Source organism: Cornus florida, unplaced genomic scaffold (genome assembly GCF_030987335.1).
Source record: "Cornus florida cultivar Cherokee Brave unplaced genomic scaffold, ASM3098733v1 CherokeeBrave_3.0.0_Hap2_Chr10, whole genome shotgun sequence".
Lineage (NCBI taxonomy): Eukaryota > Viridiplantae > Streptophyta > Magnoliopsida > Cornales > Cornaceae > Cornus > Cornus florida.
The window spans coordinates 46570979-46579043 of NW_026775580.1; the positions used below are offsets into that span (position 1 = coordinate 46570979).

At 37.2% G+C, this 8065-nt stretch overlaps 1 long non-coding RNA gene across 1 annotated transcript; it reads right to left on the reverse strand.

Annotated features, from left to right (window-relative positions):
- Window positions 1–2469: 2469 nt before the first annotated feature.
- On the reverse strand, window positions 2470–8065 carry LOC132279236 (uncharacterized). The gene is made up of 2 exons (XR_009471269.1): window positions 6936–8065; window positions 2470–3994 (listed from the first exon to the last, which is right to left on the reverse strand). It is a non-coding gene; the product is annotated as an uncharacterized LOC132279236 (long non-coding RNA).

Below are 8065 nucleotides of genomic sequence, written 5' to 3' on the forward strand. Positions count from 1 at the left end.
AACCTAGTGTAGAGATATAATCATCCATTTCATCACACATAGACATGTAAATAAATTGGAGAATTAATTGGAAGAATTAAACCATACAAATCATGTATAAAATCAAGATCCATATAATCACAAGGTCAATACATTATTTACAATAAGAATCCCCAAAAATAACAAAGGTCTAGAGTTTAGAGTGCAAGCCTAGGGCTTTTCCTAGCCCCAAAAGGGTAATTTAGCCACTCAAGGATGTTGTCTTGCAACCCTCAAGGACTATCTTCAAGCTTGGATCCATCTTCCTCTTGGTCTTCTTGGTAGAAACCTTAGGGATAATGAATATATTGCCTTTTTTCTTCTAAAGAACCCTAATCTAGAAAGAGAGAATTTCTAATGTCTAAAGTTCAATCTATGTAAAACTAGCTAACTCCTACAAATTGGTTCATTTTACTTTGTATATAAAGCCATTTGGGTGCATAACAAGTCAGAAAATAAGCCTTTAAAATATCTAATCACACAGCCCAAAGTTAGGTGAAGATTGGAAGCGCTCGGGAATTAAACAGCTCATTGCCAGCAGGATGGCGATTGATCGCCGGCTTTAGCGATGGATCGCCAACCACGGTGATCGATTAACCTCATCTGATTAGCTGGTATTGACGTGGCATTGCGATGGATCGCCAATGTCTGTGATCGATCGCCATTTGGAACGAATGATGAGGTGGTAGTCTTATCCTTTACTGAGGTGGCTGCGATGGATCGCGAGTCTTTTGCGATGGATCGCCAGCTCTGGCGATCGATCTCCACTACTCCAACGCAGTTTTTCTGACTTTTTCCATATTTTCTTCTTGACTCCAAAAAGGGCTTAATAGGCCGTTTTTAGCCCGTTTGAACCTTATTGACCTGAAATAGACAAAAACACAAATTCGAACTAAAACGGGAAAGTAAGATAGATGAATGGACTAAAATACCCTAACTTAGGTGTTAAAATGCGCAACATTTGAGCACTTATCACACTCCCAGACTTAGATATTGCCAGTTCCTAACAATAAACTACGGAATGAAAAGAAAGAAATGAACAACTATATAACTATGAACTAGAAAGCAATAAAAGGATAACGCTAGTTTCGTAGGGATCACGGTTGCATTTAGCATATGTAATAAGCCTTTTAAATCCCTAGGTTACCCCTAGTGGACGAGTGAAGTCTCGTGAAGGTTTCCAAAAATGATACTCACAAACATCAAGCTCTTCTCACTTAAGAGGCACCAACATTCCAAATAAGTATTGAAAGAAAACTACCTTAAGTATGCCATTTTTCAACCATCTCTAAGCAATTTCTTAAAATTTCAACAAGAAGTAAGCAAATATGGTCCTCCACACATCAAGTAAGATAATCATGTAAATCAAAACAACTCTAGAAAGCATGGTACAATGTAGTGATCTCCTAAGCTTTCTAGAAGATCCATTTGACGATTGTTAGGTCAATGACTCCCAAACCGAACGGCTTTAGGGTATTAGGTGTAGAGATACCCTTAAGAACTTACAAATCAAAATAACTCTCATCTAATCATTTCCTTACTCCTCACCTTTGGCAAGAAGTCTTCACTTTTTTTTATTTTTTTCATTTTTTTTTAATTATTATTTTTGAATTTTTATAAACTTAGAGTTTGAGCCCTTCACCTTTTTACGCAAAAATCTATACTTAATGAGGCACGATTCCCGGTTACTCAGTGAAAAGGGTTTGTTATTCATCTTGTCAAGAATGAAAGCTTTCAAAGCAATACTAACTCAATTAGGATATAACCAAATCAATAATCAACTAAGCATGTATCTCACAAATGAATGTTAGTGTGTGCTTGTGTAAGTGTAGAACTTTAAAGTCGAATATCAAAACAATCTCACAAACAAGATGATGTAGACCACAAAAACAAGCATGATATCAATCTTTCGAAAAAATTTGCTCCTAAATGGCATCCAAAAGGCATACAAGGAATATTGAACTCTCAAGTCAAACAATTTTTAAATTCTAAGCAGCAGAGACCTCTAAAGATCAAAATCAGTGCTAAGCTCTTAAATCATATCACATGCATAGAAAATAAAGTGCAACATGCTTAAACACCCCCAAACTTAATATGTACATTGTCCTCAATGTACAAAAATGCAACAAATAGTGGAAAGATTATACCAAATGGGCGTAGCATATAGAACTCGACAATGAAAAGCTTAACATTCGAAGGCGTACCCCCAAATTTAGATTCCAAAAACCTGTCTAAAAATAGTCACACTAGCAACTGTCAAAGCTTATGCATTAGTGATGAAAATGAGAGATAGAATGGTGAACTGGGAATGAATGGGCATAAAATCATGGCATATAGCAATATCAAACTCAAAATATCCAAAACTCAAAGTCAAAATATATCGATATCCAAAAACCAATATCTGAAAGTAAATCCACAACCAGAAATCCAAAACAATGATCCAAAAATCAATATCCAAAACTAAGAATCCAAAATCATGCAGAATATATTAAAACAATATAAATCCCCAAAATAGCAATGTAGCAAATAAGTATCACAGCAGTAAATGAGTAATAGAGAGAGTGGAGTAATCATGGAATGACATCCGGCTCCAGCAGATCAGTGATGTGATGAAGCATGTCGGTGACCTCGCCGCGGAAGCTAGTCATATCAGTGCGGATCTGTGCAACATCAGTCTTGAGCAATGCAATATCTCTCCTAGCATCGGTGATACCTCTCTTAACATCGGCCACTTGCTGAACCATCCGGGCATCAAATGTCGGAGCTCATACTGGAGCTGAGTAACATCGCCTCGGAGACTGGACGCGGAGTTGGCATGCTGAGAGGATGGGCCTGTTTGAGTTGCTGGAGGCGGAGGTGGAGCTGAAGAATTGCCGGTCGGGAACTAGGAAGCTATGGGAGGCTGGGATGTGCCGGAGGTGGTGCGCTATCTAGATCTGGGCCTGGAAGAGGTAGGTGATCCCTTTTGAGATCCCTCATGTGAATCTGCAGTCTAAAACTTTTTCAACGCAACCTTTTTTAGACTGGTCTGATAGGCATTGTAGCTTTTCTTCCATTAAGTAGCACCATACTTCCTCTTATCCTTCTTGATGGGCAGCTTTGTCTCCTCTTCTGGGTCAAATGGAAAGCCCTGGTCGAATAGGATCTGTGTAATCAAGTGGAAAGGGTAGGGACCAGGATTTTGCTTTCTCATTCCATCTGAACACTAGATTATCCCAATACTTTTGGATAATCTCCTAGATAAGAGCAGGAATCGAAACCCAGCATCCCTGATTGAAACTGTACAGGGCCTTCAAAATCTCCTCTTGCCTCTAAGTATTATGCCCAGATAAAAGGCATTGCGGAAAAGCACTAAGTCAATAAATCATAATCTGGATGGAATGTCCATCTGCTCGGCATAAGGGTTGCCTAAATAAGCTGTCTGAGGAGAGAGAGATGCAGCCATATCCGTATCTAAAGGAAACTCTGTAATAATCGGATATAAAGGCTGCTCAGACTCGGTAACCACTGAAGACATGTGGGGGTATCTGCAGGCAATCTCTATAGAGAATGTAGAAATGGTAATATATCGGCCATCCACAATAGTATGGAAGATCTGTCGATCATCCTCCTCCCGTCGGAGGTGCTGGTAGAACAATGCAACCAACCAGGGATACACCTTACCGTTGGTTAGCATAAGAATAGCTGCGATGCCGTACCGGGTCATCTCATCAAAAGCCCACTTGGTTTGCTCAGACCGGGCAAAGAAATCAGTATCAAATGTGTGCTTCGACTCCTGATCTCTCTCAGAAAAATAGGGGTCAAGAACTGCTCTGACTATGGGGCCCTCTGTATTCATAGATGCGGGACCAGAAGAAAATGTAGATGATGATGCAATCGCCTCAGACTTTGTAGAAGAAGATTCCTCCTCTGGAGAAGGAAGTGGCTGTCGAGGCCTGGTAACTCTCTTTTTAGCAATTGAGTTCTTTCACTGTATCTGGAAAAACAATATATATATAAGTCAATGCATATGTATAGAAATAAGGTAAGTTTCTGAAATGAAAACACTAAGCATGTCTGAATCAACTAGAAACAGAGAATACACAGATATGGACATGCCTGTGCAATAAATTAACAAGAAAGCTTCAGGAATAACATTCAAACCATTTTTCAACATTTAAGAACTTAAACATGCTTCAACAGATTAAGAATGGATCATGGTACAATAAACAATCTCAAACATGCAACATGGTGCAATGGTAGCAAAGAGGTTACAGAAAGGAGACCAAAATGACAAGTATAGGATGTGATGTACATAGAACATGCAACATGTGTTCACAAACCTAAAACTAAAGAAGATTTTGCAATTTTAAGACAAGTAGACCCTAGGATGACATCGTATCATTTCTTAAGCAAGAATGTCTACAAATTCAACATTTAAGACCAATGGAGTAATCATAGTGATATGGAGGAAACAAGTCATGGCAAATATCTATCTAAAACTCAAGAAGCATGTACATCATGAAATAAAGACCAAGTGAAATGCACAGTTGCAAAACTTTTATCCTAAGCATGTTATGATGAATAAGTTCAAAAGATGAATTCTAAACATGGTATGCAACCTATGTAGCATTTGAGAAATGATGCGCAATTTTCAAGTCAAACTCCATTCACAAAAATATCCCGTCCTCCATTTCACAAAATCAATAACCTGCGGTCGCTCAAGGCTCGTGACCCCCTCTAAGCAATATAGAGACAAAAATGATCGCTTATGACTCGCGACCCCTTTCTAAACAAAATAGAAGCAAGGAATGGTATAGAATGAGATAAATGAGATTCTTACCCCTTTCTGGATAAAAAATAATGACCGGATAAGAACCTCGGTCCAAGCCCTTACAAGCTTTCCAAGAAAGGACCACAAAGATATAATGCAAGGATGATGGCATTTCATGTTCACGTTCCTAAACTTAACCACAATTGACAATTTGGTTCAAGTTTAAACACATTTAGGCCCAAAACAACATTCTAATGAAGCAAGATAACATTCCCCCAAACTTATTTTAAATGACATTTCAAAGTTCAATTCAAGTTCACAAGTGTGTACTAAGGCCAAAGAATGACAAGATATCCTAGAATTTCAATTTGAACTCAAAACATCCAATTTCCCCCAAACTTAGTAAAAGATCAAGAAATTATGATATTGCAACAAATATTTATTCAAAAGGGCAAACATGCTTCCAAAACCAATAATGTGACAAAGGTATGTGCAATTATGGACAAAAGCATTTACAAGCAAGGAAACTTGCATTTGATTCCAAGAAGCACAACATTTATTCAAAGAAAAATCACATTAGGCTGATTTCAAGCTTATTAGGCAACATCATAACATTTGAATTCAAAAAGTTGGGTTCAAGATGACATTTCAACACATTTTTCAAGAAAAGTTCAAGTTCTCAACAATTTAGCTCAAAAGATATCAAATAGACGCCCTCAGATGGCAAGAATCAAGAATTAAACAAGAACAACTCAATAGCATTTGATACATGCATTTGGATAAAGAATAGATGAAATGGAACAAGTTCAACTCATTTAAGGGCATTTTCGACAACTTTGGAAATTTTCAAAACTTCGGTTCAAAATTGAAATTTTTAAAACTTTGGGGTTCAAATAGTCACATGCATTGTAGATACTCATCATGACAAGAATCATGCATTGAACATTCAACATTTGAAGGAATTTAAAAGCTTGACTTCACATTTCAATTCAAAGTACAAAATTTATTTTTCAACTTTTTGAAAACCAAGAAGTGGTGCACAAATGACATTTCCAACATTTCAAAGATCATTTTTCCAAATTTTCACCTTAACCATGAGCATAAATCAATTTAAGGCCAAAACTTTTCGAAAAGTTCAATTTCAAAACATTTTCATGCATTTAGATTTGACTTTTCATTTTCAAGACTTAAGAACACAAGACTTTGCATTCAAGTCACAAAATTCATGCATTTGAACACTTGGAACAAACATCCATGCAATTCACACTTAGGCCTAACAAATGAAATGAAGTGGGGAGCATGCCCCAAAAATTTCAACTCAAAGGATCATTTACATCAAACAATTTTTCAAGAAATTTTCCAAGTTCAAAGCAATCTCATTTCAACTAACAATTTCCATTTCAAACAATTCATGCTTCACAAAGTATCTTTCTAATCAAACATATCTCAAACACAATTCGACATTTCAAATTTCAATTTCAATTTTTCAAATCCACTTTGCTTTTTAAGCAATTTAACTCAACAATCAACTCTCCAATTCTTTTCCAACAAAATTCCATTTTTCAATTAAATCTACAAAAATACCCAAGTTCCATGTAGAGATTTTTAAACCAAAACACAAGTTTATTTTCCAAAAATTTCAATATTATTATCTCTCAAAACTTATAAATGCATTAAACTCAATGATATAATTCTCAGACAAAGACAAACATAGCATGTATAAACATCCATTTAATTTCATAGTCCAAATCCCAACAACACAACATCAAGAAAATTTCACAAAATCCATTCATGTCGCAACCCAACAACAACTGCCCATTCTCCATTTTCACAACACCACAACCACAACAAAACCAATGCACAGCCCATCCTCCTTTCAATACATCACTGCCCAACCTCCATCCATAAAATCAACATCACAGTGTATCACAAACAAGTCCCATAGTCCATAGTTCAACTTTTAATTAAAGTCCCAACAATCAATTTCTTTTTCAATTTTCAATTTCTTTTGATTTTTCAGTTTTTCATTTTCTTTTTGGTTTTTCAATTTCAATTTAAACAAAATGCAATATAAACAAATTAAACTAAGATGCAAATCTACACAAGGAAAAATTGAATAACAACAAAAATAAATGAAAAATAAAATCCAAAAATGAATACATACCCGAGAGACGAAATCAAAGAAGGAAGGGAAGAGAACTTGAGAGATTCCGGCTGAAATGTCGCCGGAAAATGCAAAGGATGCCGGCGGTTCTCCTTGGCCTTAGTCGGTCGGAGAAAGGGAGATAGAGAGAACTGAGATTAGAGGACTGAGAGAGAAGGAGAAGAGCTAAGCCTTTTTGGCCAAGAGCTCTGCCGACGACGAGATCACGGCTGCGCAAAGAGAGGAACTTGGGGCTTCGGGAAACAGAGAGAATGAGAGGTTTGGCCTTCGGGGTTGTGGATGGTGGTGAGGGATGAGAGGGGTTGTGAGATGGAAGGGAGATAGGGGCAAGGGTTTGAGAGCTTCGGTTGAGGGAGAAGGTAAGATTGAGAGATAAAGAAGAGAGGAAGGTGGAAGTCGAGAGGTTTAGAGGGAGAATGAGGGAGGAGAAAAAAGAAAAAAAAAGGAATGAAGGAAGAAAAAAAGGTAAGAGAGAGGAGAGAAAAAGAAAGATTAAAAATTAGGGTTGGTAAGCTAAACGGCTAAAGCATTTTTGAAATTTGATCAGTCGCTTTGGCGATCGATCGTGGGTCGACGATTAATCGCTGAATTATTCACGATCCATCGCGAATCCAAAATTGAATTTTAGAAAAGGAATTTTTGGCTCTAGTGCGATCGATCACTGCAATCGGCGATCGATCGTCAAGTTAACGAAGGATACTCTGGAAGATTGAAAATTTTGAGGCACAATGGCGATCAATCGTGGAGTCCAACAAAGGATGATACCGAGAGGTGATTTTCAGGTAAAAATGGACTCTGCAATTGGCGATCGATTGTGGAAGACACAAAGATTGTAGAAAATGCAGAAAAATACCCGAAAACTCAAACAAAACACATTGAAACTTATCTAGACGACGCAAAAAAAATAAAAAATAAAAGAAATGAGGGGGGAATAGGGTTTGAAACCCTACCTACAAATGCTAGTGTTTAACGTCTCTGGTAAGAGGTTGGGCTACTTAGTTCGGATCAAAAATCTTGTTTGACATCCTTTTCTCAATGGGATGCAAAGAACTTTGAATTCCACCCAACAAACCATTTACTAAGGAACTTGTTCGATTTGATTCAAGAAAGCTTGATGGACTATTGTCAAA